The sequence below is a fragment of the Leuresthes tenuis genome, unplaced genomic scaffold, assembly GCF_036924035.1.
Source record: "Leuresthes tenuis unplaced genomic scaffold, fLeuTen1.0.hap1 SCAF_5, whole genome shotgun sequence".
NCBI lineage: Eukaryota > Metazoa > Chordata > Actinopteri > Atheriniformes > Atherinopsidae > Leuresthes > Leuresthes tenuis.
Window position 1 is genome coordinate 33,682,346 of NW_027325359.1, and position 17,412 is coordinate 33,699,757.

General features: G+C 42.7%; 10 non-coding genes across 10 annotated transcripts; all 10 read left to right on the forward strand.

The window, feature by feature from the left end:
• The first annotated feature begins 128 nt into the window (after positions 1-128).
• trnas-gcu (transfer RNA serine (anticodon GCU)) lies at positions 129-210 on the forward strand. The gene has a single exon. It is a non-coding gene; the product is annotated as a tRNA-Ser (tRNA).
• Positions 211-1,811: 1,601 nt separating this feature from the next.
• trnas-gcu (transfer RNA serine (anticodon GCU)) lies at positions 1,812-1,893 on the forward strand. Its single transcript has one exon. It is a non-coding gene; the product is annotated as a tRNA-Ser (tRNA).
• Positions 1,894-3,502: 1,609 nt separating this feature from the next.
• Positions 3,503-3,584, forward strand: trnas-gcu (transfer RNA serine (anticodon GCU)). Its single transcript has one exon. It is a non-coding gene; the product is annotated as a tRNA-Ser (tRNA).
• Positions 3,585-5,193: 1,609 nt separating this feature from the next.
• On the forward strand, positions 5,194-5,275 carry trnas-gcu (transfer RNA serine (anticodon GCU)). The gene has a single exon. It is a non-coding gene; the product is annotated as a tRNA-Ser (tRNA).
• A 2,716-nt stretch (positions 5,276-7,991) lies between these two features.
• trnas-gcu (transfer RNA serine (anticodon GCU)) lies at positions 7,992-8,073 on the forward strand. Its single transcript has one exon. It is a non-coding gene; the product is annotated as a tRNA-Ser (tRNA).
• Positions 8,074-9,674: 1,601 nt separating this feature from the next.
• trnas-gcu (transfer RNA serine (anticodon GCU)) lies at positions 9,675-9,756 on the forward strand. Its single transcript has one exon. It is a non-coding gene; the product is annotated as a tRNA-Ser (tRNA).
• Positions 9,757-11,357: 1,601 nt separating this feature from the next.
• On the forward strand, positions 11,358-11,439 carry trnas-gcu (transfer RNA serine (anticodon GCU)). Its single transcript has one exon. It is a non-coding gene; the product is annotated as a tRNA-Ser (tRNA).
• A 1,601-nt stretch (positions 11,440-13,040) lies between these two features.
• trnas-gcu (transfer RNA serine (anticodon GCU)) lies at positions 13,041-13,122 on the forward strand. Its single transcript has one exon. It is a non-coding gene; the product is annotated as a tRNA-Ser (tRNA).
• A 1,601-nt stretch (positions 13,123-14,723) lies between these two features.
• trnas-gcu (transfer RNA serine (anticodon GCU)) lies at positions 14,724-14,805 on the forward strand. Its single transcript has one exon. It is a non-coding gene; the product is annotated as a tRNA-Ser (tRNA).
• Positions 14,806-16,406: 1,601 nt separating this feature from the next.
• Positions 16,407-16,488, forward strand: trnas-gcu (transfer RNA serine (anticodon GCU)). Its single transcript has one exon. It is a non-coding gene; the product is annotated as a tRNA-Ser (tRNA).
• Positions 16,489-17,412: the final 924 nt, after the last annotated feature.

Genomic DNA, 17,412 nt, shown 5'->3' on the forward strand with positions numbered 1-17,412 from the left:
GAAGGAAGGGAGAATTGATTTCCTCCTTTCACAGCCCTGCGTTACTAATGAGGCTGCAATGTGAGACTGAAATTTTAGCAGCTGTTGTTGAGGACGCGAATTTTTAGCATCAAAACAACAGTTGAGGGGACGAGGTGGCCGAGTGGTTAAGGCGATGGACTGCTAATCCATTGTGCTTTGCACGCATGGGTTCAAATCCCATTCTCGTCGGCTTTCCATCTAAAGCAGTGTTGTCAACACTTGTTTCTGATTCCACTTTGTGCAAATGCCTTTTTCAAACAATGCTTATGTGGCAATATTTTTATTTTAGCTTACATTAGGTTCATTAGGGGGATTGAATGTGTCATGAACAATTTGTTTTCTGACTTCAGGGTAATCATGCTCTGAAAGATTACTTTTGCTTTCAGTTTACACCCACCTTTGACTTGTATATTAGCCGCAATCAGCTGTAAATGACTTTCTCCACAGAGCACAAGCAAGTTAAAGCTTCCTGGAGAATGCGGGCATCCCGCTATGTCTCGCATGTTAAGCAGGCGCTCTACCACTTGCGCTAATTCCCCTTTCATTGTTGAGTAGAGACTGCAGATATCATGGAACGCTAGCACCCCCCCAGCCCCACCCCACCCCCCCGTGCTCGTCCTAGGGTCATTTGCATTGATTTATGCTTTTTGAAGGTAATTGACGCTAATCCATTTCCATGCAAGTGGGTCAACTCCGGTCCTGATGGGCACTTATTTGCAAATCAGATGATGTGTTCAGGAGCTATGTCAGTCTTTTCTTAGTGCTTCCAAATCAACGACCATTTCTGACCAAAAGATCTATTCCTCGATCCATCAAAAGGAATAGATCTCACGATTTTTGCTTGTTGGTTTTACTCAGTGTGTTTTTCAGACTGGTTGAATGTATCAAGAAGAGTCTTGCATCCGATTAGTGAGACACAGGAATTCCGTAGTGTTTCATGCTTTCAGTTTTTAAACAAATTTGAATTTGCATATTAGTTGGTCTGCCTTTATAAGACCACCATTTAGACCTCTCACCAGAAGAGCACCTAAAAGATTTCTGAGGAATGAGGACATGAATCCCGCCACATTTTGCATGGAAAGCAAGCCCTTTATAGTTTGACCTAATTTGCCTTCCATATTTGAGTATATACTGAAGAGACTGAAACCCTAAATTTGAATTGCCCTAAATCCAACTGCATTTGTTTTGCCCTATTTGTAAATCAAAGAACCTCAAAGATCCCTACATGAAAACATATTTAGATCATAATGATTCTCCTTTTGTGAAAGGAGGAATTCATATGCTCTGCCCACAAGGCCTTTGTACCTTGTGACGCGCTCATGTGAGATTGAAATTTTACAAAGGCAACACAAGACCAAACAATGACAATAACCTCCACTGATCATGTCAAAGCTTCCTGGAGAAGGCGTGAATGGATCACAACATGCTCAACCAGCTCTTTGATTCGAACACCATCCCCTATGGTTGTAGGGCTCACGATGCAGATATCGCAAAACCCTAAGCCAACTTCAGCTGTACCACCACAGATGTTGATGATTTCCTCCACTGAAATGTGAAGCTAAGGAAGGATTCCTGGAGAATGCAGGCATCGATCCCGCTACCTCTCACATGCAAAGCGAGCGCTCTACCACTTGAGCTAATTCCCCTTTTTTTTCCTTTTGTGAAGGAAGGGAGAATTGATTTCCTCCTTTCACAGCCCTGCGTTACTAATGAGGCTGCAATGTGAGACTGAAATTTTAGCAGCTGTTGTTGAGGACGCGAATTTTTAGCATCAAAACAACAGTTGAGGGGACGAGGTGGCCGAGTGGTTAAGGCGATGGACTGCTAATCCATTGTGCTTTGCACGCATGGGTTCAAATCCCATTCTCGTCAGCTTTCCATCTAAAGCAGTGTTGTCAACACTTGTTTCTGATTCCACTTTGTGCAAATGCCTTTTTCAAACAATGCTTATGTGGCAATATTTTTATTTTAGCTTACATTAGGTTCATTAGGGGGATTGAATGTGTCATGAACAATTTGTTTTCTGACTTCAGGGTAATCATGCTCTGAAAGATTACTTTTGCTTTCAGTTTACACCCACCTTTGACTTGTATATTAGCCGCAATCAGCTGTAAATGACTTTCTCCACAGAGCACAAGCAAGTTAAAGCTTCCTGGAGAATGCGGGCATCCCGCTATGTCTCGCATGTTAAGCAGGCGCTCTACCACTTGCGCTAATTCCCCTTTCATTGTTGAGTAGAGACTGCAGATATCATGGAACGCTAGCACCCCCCCAGCCCCACCCCACCCCCCCGTGCTCGTCCTAGGGTCATTTGCATTGATTTATGCTTTTTGAAGGTAATTGACGCTAATCCATTTCCATGCAAGTGGGTCAACTCCGGTCCTGATGGGCACTTATTTGCAAATCAGATGATGTGTTCAGGAGCTATGTCAGTCTTTTCTTAGTGCTTCCAAATCAACGACCATTTCTGACCAAAAGATCTATTCCTCGATCCATCAAAAGGAATAGATCTCACGATTGTGGCTTGTTGGTTTTACTCAGTGTGTTTTTCAGACTGGTTGAATGTATCAAGAAGAGTCTTGCATCCGATTAGTGAGACACAGGAATTCCGTAGTGTTTCATGCTTTCAGTTTTTAAACAAATTTGAATTTGCATATTAGTTGGTCTGCCTTTATAAGACCACCATTTAGACCTCTCACCAGAAGAGCACCTAAAAGATTTCTGAGGAATGAGGACATGAATCCCGCCACATTTTGCATGGAAAGCAAGCCCTTTATAGTTTGACCTAATTTGCCTTCCATATTTGAGTATATACTGAAGAGACTCAAACCCTAAATTTGAATTGCCCTAAATCCAACTGCATTTGTTTTGCCCTATTTGTAAATCAAATAACCTCAAAGATCCCTACATGAAAACATATTTAGATCATAATGATTCTCCTTTTGTGAAAGGAGGAATTCATATGCTCTGCCCACAAGGCCTTTGTACCTTGTGACGCGCTCATGTGAGATTGAAATTTTACAAAGGCAACACAAGACCAAACGATGACAATAACCTCCACTGATCATGTCAAAGCTTCCTGGAGAAGGCGTGAATGGATCACAACATGCTCAACCAGCTCTTTGATTCGAACACCATCCCCTATGGTTGTAGGGCTCACGATGCAGATATCGCAAAACCCTAAGCCAACTTCAGCTGTACCACCACAGATGTTGATGATTTCCTCCACTGAAATGTGAAGCTAAGGAAGGATTCCTGGAGAATGCAGGCATCGATCCCGCTACCTCTCACATGCAAAGCGAGCGCTCTACCACTTGAGCTAATTCCCCTTTTTTTTCCTTTTGTGAAGGAAGGGAGAATTGATTTCCTCCTTTCACAGCCCTGCGTTACTAATGAGGCTGCAATGTGAGACTGAAATTTTAGCAGCTGTTGTTGAGGAAGGGAGGACGCGAATTTTTAGCATCAAAACAACAGTTGAGGGGACGAGGTGGCCGAGTGGTTAAGGCGATGGACTGCTAATCCATTGTGCTTTGCACGCATGGGTTCAAATCCCATTCTCGTCGGCTTTCCATCTAAAGCAGTGTTGTCAACACTTGTTTCTGATTCCACTTTGTGCAAATGCCTTTTTCAAACAATGCTTATGTGGCAATATTTTTATTTTAGCTTACATTAGGTTCATTAGGGGGATTGAATGTGTCATGAACAATTTGTTTTCTGACTTCAGGGTAATCATGCTCTGAAAGATTACTTTTGCTTTCAGTTTACACCCACCTTTGACTTGTATATTAGCCGCAATCAGCTGTAAATGACTTTCTCCACAGAGCACAAGCAAGTTAAAGCTTCCTGGAGAATGCGGGCATCCCGCTATGTCTCGCATGTTAAGCAGGTGCTCTACCACTTGCGCTAATTCCCCTTTCATTGTTGAGTAGAGACTGCAGATATCATGGAACGCTAGCACCCCCCCAGCCCCACCCCACCCCCCCGTGCTCGTCCTAGGGTCATTTGCATTGATTTATGCTTTTTGAAGGTAATTGACGCTAATCCATTTCCATGCAAGTGGGTCAACTCCGGTCCTGATGGGCACTTATTTGCAAATCAGATGATGTGTTCAGGAGCTATGTCAGTCTTTTCTTAGTGCTTCCAAATCAACGACCATTTCTGACCAAAAGATCTATTCCTCGATCCATCAAAAGGAATAGATCTCACGATTGTGGCTTGTTGGTTTTACTCAGTGTGTTTTTCAGACTGGTTGAATGTATCAAGAAGAGTCTTGCATCCGATTAGTGAGACACAGGAATTCCGTAGTGTTTCATGCTTTCAGTTTTTAAACAAATTTGAATTTGCATATTAGTTGGTCTGCCTTTATAAGACCACCATTTAGACCTCTCACCAGAAGAGCACCTAAAAGATTTCTGAGGAATGAGGACATGAATCCCGCCACATTTTGCATGGAAAGCAAGCCCTTTATAGTTTGACCTAATTTGCCTTCCATATTTGAGTATATACTGAAGAGACTGAAACCCTAAATTTGAATTGCCCTAAATCCAACTGCATTTGTTTTGCCCTATTTGTAAATCAAATAACCTCAAAGATCCCTACATGAAAACATATTTAGATCATAATGATTCTCCTTTTGTGAAAGGAGGAATTCATATGCTCTGCCCACAAGGCCTTTGTACCTTGTGACGCGCTCATGTGAGATTGAAATTTTACAAAGGCAACACAAGACCAAACGATGACAATAACCTCCACTGATCATGTCAAAGCTTCCTGGAGAAGGCGTGAATGGATCACAACATGCTCAACCAGCTCTTTGATTCGAACACCATCCCCTATGGTTGTAGGGCTCACGATGCAGATATCGCAAAACCCTAAGCCAACTTCAGCTGTACCACCACAGATGTTGATGATTTCCTCCACTGAAATGTGAAGCTAAGGAAGGATTCCTGGAGAATGCAGGCATCGATCCCGCTACCTCTCACATGCAAAGCGAGCGCTCTACCACTTGAGCTAATTCCCCTTTTTTTTCCTTTTGTGAAGGAAGGGAGAATTGATTTCCTCCTTTCACAGCCCTGCGTTACTAATGAGGCTGCAATGTGAGACTGAAATTTTAGCAGCTGTTGTTGAGGAAGGGAGGACGCGAATTTTTAGCATCAAAACAACAGTTGAGGGGACGAGGTGGCCGAGTGGTTAAGGCGATGGACTGCTAATCCATTGTGCTTTGCACGCATGGGTTCAAATCCCATTCTCGTCGGCTTTCCATCTAAAGCAGTGTTGTCAACACTTGTTTCTGATTCCACTTTGTGCAAATGCCTTTTTCAAACAATGCTTATGTGGCAATATTTTTATTTTAGCTTACATTAGGTTCATTAGGGGGATTGAATGTGTCATGAACAATTTGTTTTCTGACTTCAGGGTAATCATGCTCTGAAAGATTACTTTTGCTTTCAGTTTACACCCACCTTTGACTTGTATATTAGCCGCAATCAGCTGTAAATGACTTTCTCCACAGAGCACAAGCAAGTTAAAGCTTCCTGGAGAATGCGGGCATCCCGCTATGTCTCGCATGTTAAGCAGGTGCTCTACCACTTGCGCTAATTCCCCTTTCATTGTTGAGTAGAGACTGCAGATATCATGGAACGCTAGCACCCCCCCAGCCCCACCCCACCCCCCCGTGCTCGTCCTAGGGTCATTTGCATTGATTTATGCTTTTTGAAGGTAATTGACGCTAATCCATTTCCATGCAAGTGGGTCAACTCCGGTCCTGATGGGCACTTATTTGCAAATCAGATGATGTGTTCAGGAGCTATGTCAGTCTTTTCTTAGTGCTTCCAAATCAACGACCATTTCTGACCAAAAGATCTATTCCTCGATCCATCAAAAGGAATAGATCTCACGATTGTGGCTTGTTGGTTTTACTCAGTGTGTTTTTCAGACTGGTTGAATGTATCAAGAAGAGTCTTGCATCCGATTAGTGAGACACAGGAATTCCGTAGTGTTTCATGCTTTCAGTTTTTAAACAAATTTGAATTTGCATATTAGTTGGTCTGCCTTTATAAGACCACCATTTAGACCTCTCACCAGAAGAGCACCTAAAAGATTTCTGAGGAATGAGGACATGAATCCCGCCACATTTTGCATGGAAAGCAAGCCCTTTATAGTTTGACCTAATTTGCCTTCCATATTTGAGTATATACTGAAGAGACTGAAACCCTAAATTTGAATTGCCCTAAATCCAACTGCATTTGTTTTGCCCTATTTGTAAATCAAAGAACCTCAAAGATCCCTACATGAAAACATATTTAGATCATAATGATTCTCCTTTTGTGAAAGGAGGAATTCATATGCTCTGCCCACAAGGCCTTTGTACCTTGTGACGCGCTCATGTGAGATTGAAATTTTACAAAGGCAACACAAGACCAAACAATGACAATAACCTCCACTGATCATGTCAAAGCTTCCTGGAGAAGGCGTGAATGGATCACAACATGCTCAACCAGCTCTTTGATTCGAACACCATCCCCTATGGTTGTAGGGCTCACGATGCAGATATCGCAAAACCCTAAGCCAACTTCAGCTGTACCACCACAGATGTTGATGATTTCCTCCACTGAAATGTGAAGCTAAGGAAGGATTCCTGGAGAATGCAGGCATCGATCCCGCTACCTCTCACATGCAAAGCGAGCGCTCTACCACTTGCGCTAATTCCCCTTTCATTGTTGAGTAGAGACTGCAGATATCATGGAACGCTAGCACCCCCCCAGCCCCACCCCACCCCCCCGTGCTCGTCCTAGGGTCATTTGCATTGATTTATGCTTTTTGAAGGTAATTGACGCTAATCCATTTCCATGCAAGTGGGTCAACTCCGGTCCTGATGGGCACTTATTTGCAAATCAGATGATGTGTTCAGGAGCTATGTCAGTCTTTTCTTAGTGCTTCCAAATCAACGACCATTTCTGACCAAAAGATCTATTCCTCGATCCATCAAAAGGAATAGATCTCACGATTGTGGCTTGTTGGTTTTACTCAGTGTGTTTTTCAGACTGGTTGAATGTATCAAGAAGAGTCTTGCATCCGATTAGTGAGACACAGGAATTCCGTAGTGTTTCATGCTTTCAGTTTTTAAACAAATTTGAATTTGCATATTAGTTGGTCTGCCTTTATAAGACCACCATTTAGACCTCTCACCAGAAGAGCACCTAAAAGATTTCTGAGGAATGAGGACATGAATCCCGCCACATTTTGCATGGAAAGCAAGCCCTTTATAGTTTGACCTAATTTGCCTTCCATATTTGAGTATATACTGAAGAGACTGAAACCCTAAATTTGAATTGCCCTAAATCCAACTGCATTTGTTTTGCCCTATTTGTAAATCAAAGAACCTCAAAGATCCCTACATGAAAACATATTTAGATCATAATGATTCTCCTTTTGTGAAAGGAGGAATTCATATGCTCTGCCCACAAGGCCTTTGTACCTTGTGACGCGCTCATGTGAGATTGAAATTTTACAAAGGCAACACAAGACCAAACAATGACAATAACCTCCACTGATCATGTCAAAGCTTCCTGGAGAAGGCGTGAATGGATCACAACATGCTCAACCAGCTCTTTGATTCGAACACCATCCCCTATGGTTGTAGGGCTCACGATGCAGATATCGCAAAACCCTAAGCCAACTTCAGCTGTACCACCACAGATGTTGATGATTTCCTCCACTGAAATGTGAAGCTAAGGAAGGATTCCTGGAGAATGCAGGCATCGATCCCGCTACCTCTCACATGCAAAGCGAGCGCTCTACCACTTGAGCTAATTCCCCTTTTTTTTCCTTTTGTGAAGGAAGGGAGAATTGATTTCCTCCTTTCACAGCCCTGCGTTACTAATGAGGCTGCAATGTGAGACTGAAATTTTAGCAGCTGTTGTTGAGGAAGGGAGGACGCGAATTTTTAGCATCAAAACAACAGTTGAGGGGACGAGGTGGCCGAGTGGTTAAGGCGATGGACTGCTAATCCATTGTGCTTTGCACGCATGGGTTCAAATCCCATTCTCGTCGGCTTTCCATCTAAAGCAGTGTTGTCAACACTTGTTTCTGATTCCACTTTGTGCAAATGCCTTTTTCAAACAATGCTTATGTGGCAATATTTTTATTTTAGCTTACATTAGGTTCATTAGGGGGATTGAATGTGTCATGAACAATTTGTTTTCTGACTTCAGGGTAATCATGCTCTGAAAGATTACTTTTGCTTTCAGTTTACACCCACCTTTGACTTGTATATTAGCCGCAATCAGCTGTAAATGACTTTCTCCACAGAGCACAAGCAAGTTAAAGCTTCCTGGAGAATGCGGGCATCCCGCTATGTCTCGCATGTTAAGCAGGTGCTCTACCACTTGCGCTAATTCCCCTTTCATTGTTGAGTAGAGACTGCAGATATCATGGAACGCTAGCACCCCCCCAGCCCCACCCCACCCCCCCGTGCTCGTCCTAGGGTCATTTGCATTGATTTATGCTTTTTGAAGGTAATTGACGCTAATCCATTTCCATGCAAGTGGGTCAACTCCGGTCCTGATGGGCACTTATTTGCAAATCAGATGATGTGTTCAGGAGCTATGTCAGTCTTTTCTTAGTGCTTCCAAATCAACGACCATTTCTGACCAAAAGATCTATTCCTCGATCCATCAAAAGGAATAGATCTCACGATTGTGGCTTGTTGGTTTTACTCAGTGTGTTTTTCAGACTGGTTGAATGTATCAAGAAGAGTCTTGCATCCGATTAGTGAGACACAGGAATTCCGTAGTGTTTCATGCTTTCAGTTTTTAAACAAATTTGAATTTGCATATTAGTTGGTCTGCCTTTATAAGACCACCATTTAGACCTCTCACCAGAAGAGCACCTAAAAGATTTCTGAGGAATGAGGACATGAATCCCGCCACATTTTGCATGGAAAGCAAGCCCTTTATAGTTTGACCTAATTTGCCTTCCATATTTGAGTATATACTGAAGAGACTGAAACCCTAAATTTGAATTGCCCTAAATCCAACTGCATTTGTTTTGCCCTATTTGTAAATCAAAGAACCTCAAAGATCCCTACATGAAAACATATTTAGATCATAATGATTCTCCTTTTGTGAAAGGAGGAATTCATATGCTCTGCCCACAAGGCCTTTGTACCTTGTGACGCGCTCATGTGAGATTGAAATTTTACAAAGGCAACACAAGACCAAACAATGACAATAACCTCCACTGATCATGTCAAAGCTTCCTGGAGAAGGCGTGAATGGATCACAACATGCTCAACCAGCTCTTTGATTCGAACACCATCCCCTATGGTTGTAGGGCTCACGATGCAGATATCGCAAAACCCTAAGCCAACTTCAGCTGTACCACCACAGATGTTGATGATTTCCTCCACTGAAATGTGAAGCTAAGGAAGGATTCCTGGAGAATGCAGGCATCGATCCCGCTACCTCTCACATGCAAAGCGAGCGCTCTACCACTTGAGCTAATTCCCCTTTTTTTTCCTTTTGTGAAGGAAGGGAGAATTGATTTCCTCCTTTCACAGCCCTGCGTTACTAATGAGGCTGCAATGTGAGACTGAAATTTTAGCAGCTGTTGTTGAGGACGCGAATTTTTAGCATCAAAACAACAGTTGAGGGGACGAGGTGGCCGAGTGGTTAAGGCGATGGACTGCTAATCCATTGTGCTTTGCACGCATGGGTTCAAATCCCATTCTCGTCGGCTTTCCATCTAAAGCAGTGTTGTCAACACTTGTTTCTGATTCCACTTTGTGCAAATGCCTTTTTCAAACAATGCTTATGTGGCAATATTTTTATTTTAGCTTACATTAGGTTCATTAGGGGGATTGAATGTGTCATGAACAATTTGTTTTCTGACTTCAGGGTAATCATGCTCTGAAAGATTACTTTTGCTTTCAGTTTACACCCACCTTTGACTTGTATATTAGCCGCAATCAGCTGTAAATGACTTTCTCCACAGAGCACAAGCAAGTTAAAGCTTCCTGGAGAATGCGGGCATCCCGCTATGTCTCGCATGTTAAGCAGGCGCTCTACCACTTGCGCTAATTCCCCTTTCATTGTTGAGTAGAGACTGCAGATATCATGGAACGCTAGCACCCCCCCAGCCCCACCCCACCCCCCCGTGCTCGTCCTAGGGTCATTTGCATTGATTTATGCTTTTTGAAGGTAATTGACGCTAATCCATTTCCATGCAAGTGGGTCAACTCCGGTCCTGATGGGCACTTATTTGCAAATCAGATGATGTGTTCAGGAGCTATGTCAGTCTTTTCTTAGTGCTTCCAAATCAACGACCATTTCTGACCAAAAGATCTATTCCTCGATCCATCAAAAGGAATAGATCTCACGATTTTTGCTTGTTGGTTTTACTCAGTGTGTTTTTCAGACTGGTTGAATGTATCAAGAAGAGTCTTGCATCCGATTAGTGAGACACAGGAATTCCGTAGTGTTTCATGCTTTCAGTTTTTAAACAAATTTGAATTTGCATATTAGTTGGTCTGCCTTTATAAGACCACCATTTAGACCTCTCACCAGAAGAGCACCTAAAAGATTTCTGAGGAATGAGGACATGAATCCCGCCACATTTTGCATGGAAAGCAAGCCCTTTATAGTTTGACCTAATTTGCCTTCCATATTTGAGTATATACTGAAGAGACTCAAACCCTAAATTTGAATTGCCCTAAATCCAACTGCATTTGTTTTGCCCTATTTGTAAATCAAAGAACCTCAAAGATCCCTACATGAAAACATATTTAGATCATAATGATTCTCCTTTTGTGAAAGGAGGAATTCATATGCTCTGCCCACAAGGCCTTTGTACCTTGTGACGCGCTCATGTGAGATTGAAATTTTACAAAGGCAACACAAGACCAAACGATGACAATAACCTCCACTGATCATGTCAAAGCTTCCTGGAGAAGGCGTGAATGGATCACAACATGCTCAACCAGCTCTTTGATTCGAACACCATCCCCTATGGTTGTAGGGCTCACGATGCAGATATCGCAAAACCCTAAGCCAACTTCAGCTGTACCACCACAGATGTTGATGATTTCCTCCACTGAAATGTGAAGCTAAGGAAGGATTCCTGGAGAATGCAGGCATCGATCCCGCTACCTCTCACATGCAAAGCGAGCGCTCTACCACTTGAGCTAATTCCCCTTTTTTTTCCTTTTGTGAAGGAAGGGAGAATTGATTTCCTCCTTTCACAGCCCTGCGTTACTAATGAGGCTGCAATGTGAGACTGAAATTTTAGCAGCTGTTGTTGAGGACGCGAATTTTTAGCATCAAAACAACAGTTGAGGGGACGAGGTGGCCGAGTGGTTAAGGCGATGGACTGCTAATCCATTGTGCTTTGCACGCATGGGTTCAAATCCCATTCTCGTCGGCTTTCCATCTAAAGCAGTGTTGTCAACACTTGTTTCTGATTCCACTTTGTGCAAATGCCTTTTTCAAACAATGCTTATGTGGCAATATTTTTATTTTAGCTTACATTAGGTTCATTAGGGGGATTGAATGTGTCATGAACAATTTGTTTTCTGACTTCAGGGTAATCATGCTCTGAAAGATTACTTTTGCTTTCAGTTTACACCCACCTTTGACTTGTATATTAGCCGCAATCAGCTGTAAATGACTTTCTCCACAGAGCACAAGCAAGTTAAAGCTTCCTGGAGAATGCGGGCATCCCGCTATGTCTCGCATGTTAAGCAGGCGCTCTACCACTTGCGCTAATTCCCCTTTCATTGTTGAGTAGAGACTGCAGATATCATGGAACGCTAGCACCCCCCCAGCCCCACCCCACCCCCCCGTGCTCGTCCTAGGGTCATTTGCATTGATTTATGCTTTTTGAAGGTAATTGACGCTAATCCATTTCCATGCAAGTGGGTCAACTCCGGTCCTGATGGGCACTTATTTGCAAATCAGATGATGTGTTCAGGAGCTATGTCAGTCTTTTCTTAGTGCTTCCAAATCAACGACCATTTCTGACCAAAAGATCTATTCCTCGATCCATCAAAAGGAATAGATCTCACGATTGTGGCTTGTTGGTTTTACTCAGTGTGTTTTTCAGACTGGTTGAATGTATCAAGAAGAGTCTTGCATCCGATTAGTGAGACACAGGAATTCCGTAGTGTTTCATGCTTTCAGTTTTTAAACAAATTTGAATTTGCATATTAGTTGGTCTGCCTTTATAAGACCACCATTTAGACCTCTCACCAGAAGAGCACCTAAAAGATTTCTGAGGAATGAGGACATGAATCCCGCCACATTTTGCATGGAAAGCAAGCCCTTTATAGTTTGACCTAATTTGCCTTCCATATTTGAGTATATACTGAAGAGACTGAAACCCTAAATTTGAATTGCCCTAAATCCAACTGCATTTGTTTTGCCCTATTTGTAAATCAAAGAACCTCAAAGATCCCTACATGAAAACATATTTAGATCATAATGATTCTCCTTTTGTGAAAGGAGGAATTCATATGCTCTGCCCACAAGGCCTTTGTACCTTGTGACGCGCTCATGTGAGATTGAAATTTTACAAAGGCAACACAAGACCAAACGATGACAATAACCTCCACTGATCATGTCAAAGCTTCCTGGAGAAGGCGTGAATGGATCACAACATGCTCAACCAGCTCTTTGATTCGAACACCATCCCCTATGGTTGTAGGGCTCACGATGCAGATATCGCAAAACCCTAAGCCAACTTCAGCTGTACCACCACAGATGTTGATGATTTCCTCCACTGAAATGTGAAGCTAAGGAAGGATTCCTGGAGAATGCAGGCATCGATCCCGCTACCTCTCACATGCAAAGCGAGCGCTCTACCACTTGAGCTAATTCCCCTTTTTTTTCCTTTTGTGAAGGAAGGGAGAATTGATTTCCTCCTTTCACAGCCCTGCGTTACTAATGAGGCTGCAATGTGAGACTGAAATTTTAGCAGCTGTTGTTGAGGACGCGAATTTTTAGCATCAAAACAACAGTTGAGGGGACGAGGTGGCCGAGTGGTTAAGGCGATGGACTGCTAATCCATTGTGCTTTGCACGCATGGGTTCAAATCCCATTCTCGTCGGCTTTCCATCTAAAGCAGTGTTGTCAACACTTGTTTCTGATTCCACTTTGTGCAAATGCCTTTTTCAAACAATGCTTATGTGGCAATATTTTTATTTTAGCTTACATTAGGTTCATTAGGGGGATTGAATGTGTCATGAACAATTTGTTTTCTGACTTCAGGGTAATCATGCTCTGAAAGATTACTTTTGCTTTCAGTTTACACCCACCTTTGACTTGTATATTAGCCGCAATCAGCTGTAAATGACTTTCTCCACAGAGCACAAGCAAGTTAAAGCTTCCTGGAGAATGCGGGCATCCCGCTATGTCTCGCATGTTAAGCAGGCGCTCTACCACTTGCGCTAATTCCCCTTTCATTGTTGAGTAGAGACTGCAGATATCATGGAACGCTAGCACCCCCCCAGCCCCACCCCACCCCCCCGTGCTCGTCCTAGGGTCATTTGCATTGATTTATGCTTTTTGAAGGTAATTGACGCTAATCCATTTCCATGCAAGTGGGTCAACTCCGGTCCTGATGGGCACTTATTTGCAAATCAGATGATGTGTTCAGGAGCTATGTCAGTCTTTTCTTAGTGCTTCCAAATCAACGACCATTTCTGACCAAAAGATCTATTCCTCGATCCATCAAAAGGAATAGATCTCACGATTGTGGCTTGTTGGTTTTACTCAGTGTGTTTTTCAGACTGGTTGAATGTATCAAGAAGAGTCTTGCATCCGATTAGTGAGACACAGGAATTCCGTAGTGTTTCATGCTTTCAGTTTTTAAACAAATTTGAATTTGCATATTAGTTGGTCTGCCTTTATAAGACCACCATTTAGACCTCTCACCAGAAGAGCACCTAAAAGATTTCTGAGGAATGAGGACATGAATCCCGCCACATTTTGCATGGAAAGCAAGCCCTTTATAGTTTGACCTAATTTGCCTTCCATATTTGAGTATATACTGAAGAGACTCAAACCCTAAATTTGAATTGCCCTAAATCCAACTGCATTTGTTTTGCCCTATTTGTAAATCAAAGAACCTCAAAGATCCCTACATGAAAACATATTTAGATCATAATGATTCTCCTTTTGTGAAAGGAGGAATTCATATGCTCTGCCCACAAGGCCTTTGTACCTTGTGACGCGCTCATGTGAGATTGAAATTTTACAAAGGCAACACAAGACCAAACGATGACAATAACCTCCACTGATCATGTCAAAGCTTCCTGGAGAAGGCGTGAATGGATCACAACATGCTCAACCAGCTCTTTGATTCGAACACCATCCCCTATGGTTGTAGGGCTCACGATGCAGATATCGCAAAACCCTAAGCCAACTTCAGCTGTACCACCACAGATGTTGATGATTTCCTCCACTGAAATGTGAAGCTAAGGAAGGATTCCTGGAGAATGCAGGCATCGATCCCGCTACCTCTCACATGCAAAGCGAGCGCTCTACCACTTGAGCTAATTCCCCTTTTTTTTCCTTTTGTGAAGGAAGGGAGAATTGATTTCCTCCTTTCACAGCCCTGCGTTACTAATGAGGCTGCAATGTGAGACTGAAATTTTAGCAGCTGTTGTTGAGGACGCGAATTTTTAGCATCAAAACAACAGTTGAGGGGACGAGGTGGCCGAGTGGTTAAGGCGATGGACTGCTAATCCATTGTGCTTTGCACGCATGGGTTCAAATCCCATTCTCGTCGGCTTTCCATCTAAAGCAGTGTTGTCAACACTTGTTTCTGATTCCACTTTGTGCAAATGCCTTTTTCAAACAATGCTTATGTGGCAATATTTTTATTTTAGCTTACATTAGGTTCATTAGGGGGATTGAATGTGTCATGAACAATTTGTTTTCTGACTTCAGGGTAATCATGCTCTGAAAGATTACTTTTGCTTTCAGTTTACACCCACCTTTGACTTGTATATTAGCCGCAATCAGCTGTAAATGACTTTCTCCACAGAGCACAAGCAAGTTAAAGCTTCCTGGAGAATGCGGGCATCCCGCTATGTCTCGCATGTTAAGCAGGTGCTCTACCACTTGCGCTAATTCCCCTTTCATTGTTGAGTAGAGACTGCAGATATCATGGAACGCTAGCACCCCCCCAGCCCCACCCCACCCCCCCGTGCTCGTCCTAGGGTCATTTGCATTGATTTATGCTTTTTGAAGGTAATTGACGCTAATCCATTTCCATGCAAGTGGGTCAACTCCGGTCCTGATGGGCACTTATTTGCAAATCAGATGATGTGTTCAGGAGCTATGTCAGTCTTTTCTTAGTGCTTCCAAATCAACGACCATTTCTGACCAAAAGATCTATTCCTCGATCCATCAAAAGGAATAGATCTCACGATTGTGGCTTGTTGGTTTTACTCAGTGTGTTTTTCAGACTGGTTGAATGTATCAAGAAGAGTCTTGCATCCGATTAGTGAGACACAGGAATTCCGTAGTGTTTCATGCTTTCAGTTTTTAAACAAATTTGAATTTGCATATTAGTTGGTCTGCCTTTATAAGACCACCATTTAGACCTCTCACCAGAAGAGCACCTAAAAGATTTCTGAGGAATGAGGACATGAATCCCGCCACATTTTGCATGGAAAGCAAGCCCTTTATAGTTTGACCTAATTTGCCTTCCATATTTGAGTATATACTGAAGAGACTGAAACCCTAAATTTGAATTGCCCTAAATCCAACTGCATTTGTTTTGCCCTATTTGTAAATCAAAGAACCTCAAAGATCCCTACATGAAAACATATTTAGATCATAATGATTCTCCTTTTGTGAAAGGAGGAATTCATATGCTCTGCCCACAAGGCCTTTGTACCTTGTGACGCGTTCATGTGAGATTGAAATTTTACAAAGGCAACACAAGACCAAACAATGACAATAACCTCCACTGATCATGTCAAAGCTTCCTGGAGAAGGCGTGAATGGATCACAACATGCTCAACCAGCTCTTTGATTCGAACACCATCCCCTATGGTTGTAGGGCTCACGATGCAGATATCGCAAAACCCTAAGCCAACTTCAGCTGTACCACCACAGATGTTGATGATTTCCTCCACTGAAATGGGAAGCTAAGGAAGGATTCCTGGAGAATGCAGGCATCGATCCCGCTACCTCTCACATGCAAAGCGAGCGCTCTACCACTTGAGCTAATTCCCCTTTTTTTTCCTTTTGTGAAGGAAGGGAGAATTGATTTCCTCCTTTCACAGCCCTGCGTTACTAATGAGGCTGCAATGTGAGACTGAAATTTTAGCAGCTGTTGTTGAGGACGCGAATTTTTAGCATCAAAACAACAGTTGAGGGGACGAGGTGGCCGAGTGGTTAAGGCGATGGACTGCTAATCCATTGTGCTTTGCACGCATGGGTTCAAATCCCATTCTCGTCGGCTTTCCATCTAAAGCAGTGTTGTCAACACTTGTTTCTGATTCCACTTTGTGCAAATGCCTTTTTCAAACAATGCTTATGTGGCAATATTTTTATTTTAGCTTACATTAGGTTCATTAGGGGGATTGAATGTGTCATGAACAATTTGTTTTCTGACTTCAGGGTAATCATGCTCTGAAAGATTACTTTTGCTTTCAGTTTACACCCACCTTTGACTTGTATATTAGCCGCAATCAGCTGTAAATGACTTTCTCCACAGAGCACAAGCAAGTTAAAGCTTCCTGGAGAATGCGGGCATCCCGCTATGTCTCGCATGTTAAGCAGGTGCTCTACCACTTGCGCTAATTCCCCTTTCATTGTTGAGTAGAGACTGCAGATATCATGGAACGCTAGCACCCCCCCAGCCCCACCCCACCCCCCCGTGCTCGTCCTAGGGTCATTTGCATTGATTTATGCTTTTTGAAGGTAATTGACGCTAATCCATTTCCATGCAAGTGGGTCAACTCCGGTCCTGATGGGCACTTATTTGCAAATCAGATGATGTGTTCAGGAGCTATGTCAGTCTTTTCTTAGTGCTTCCAAATCAACGACCATTTCTGACCAAAAGATCTATTCCTCGATCCATCAAAAGGAATAGATCTCACGATTGTGGCTTGTTGGTTTTACTCAGTGTGTTTTTCAGACTGGTTGAATGTATCAAGAAGAGTCTTGCATCCGATTAGTGAGACACAGGAATTCCGTAGTGTTTCATGCTTTCAGTTTTTAAACAAATTTGAATTTGCATATTAGTTGGTCTGCCTTTATAAGACCACCATTTAGACCTCTCACCAGAAGAGCACCTAAAAGATTTCTGAGGAATGAGGACATGAATCCCGCCACATTTTGCATGGAAAGCAAGCCCTTTATAGTTTGACCTAATTTGCCT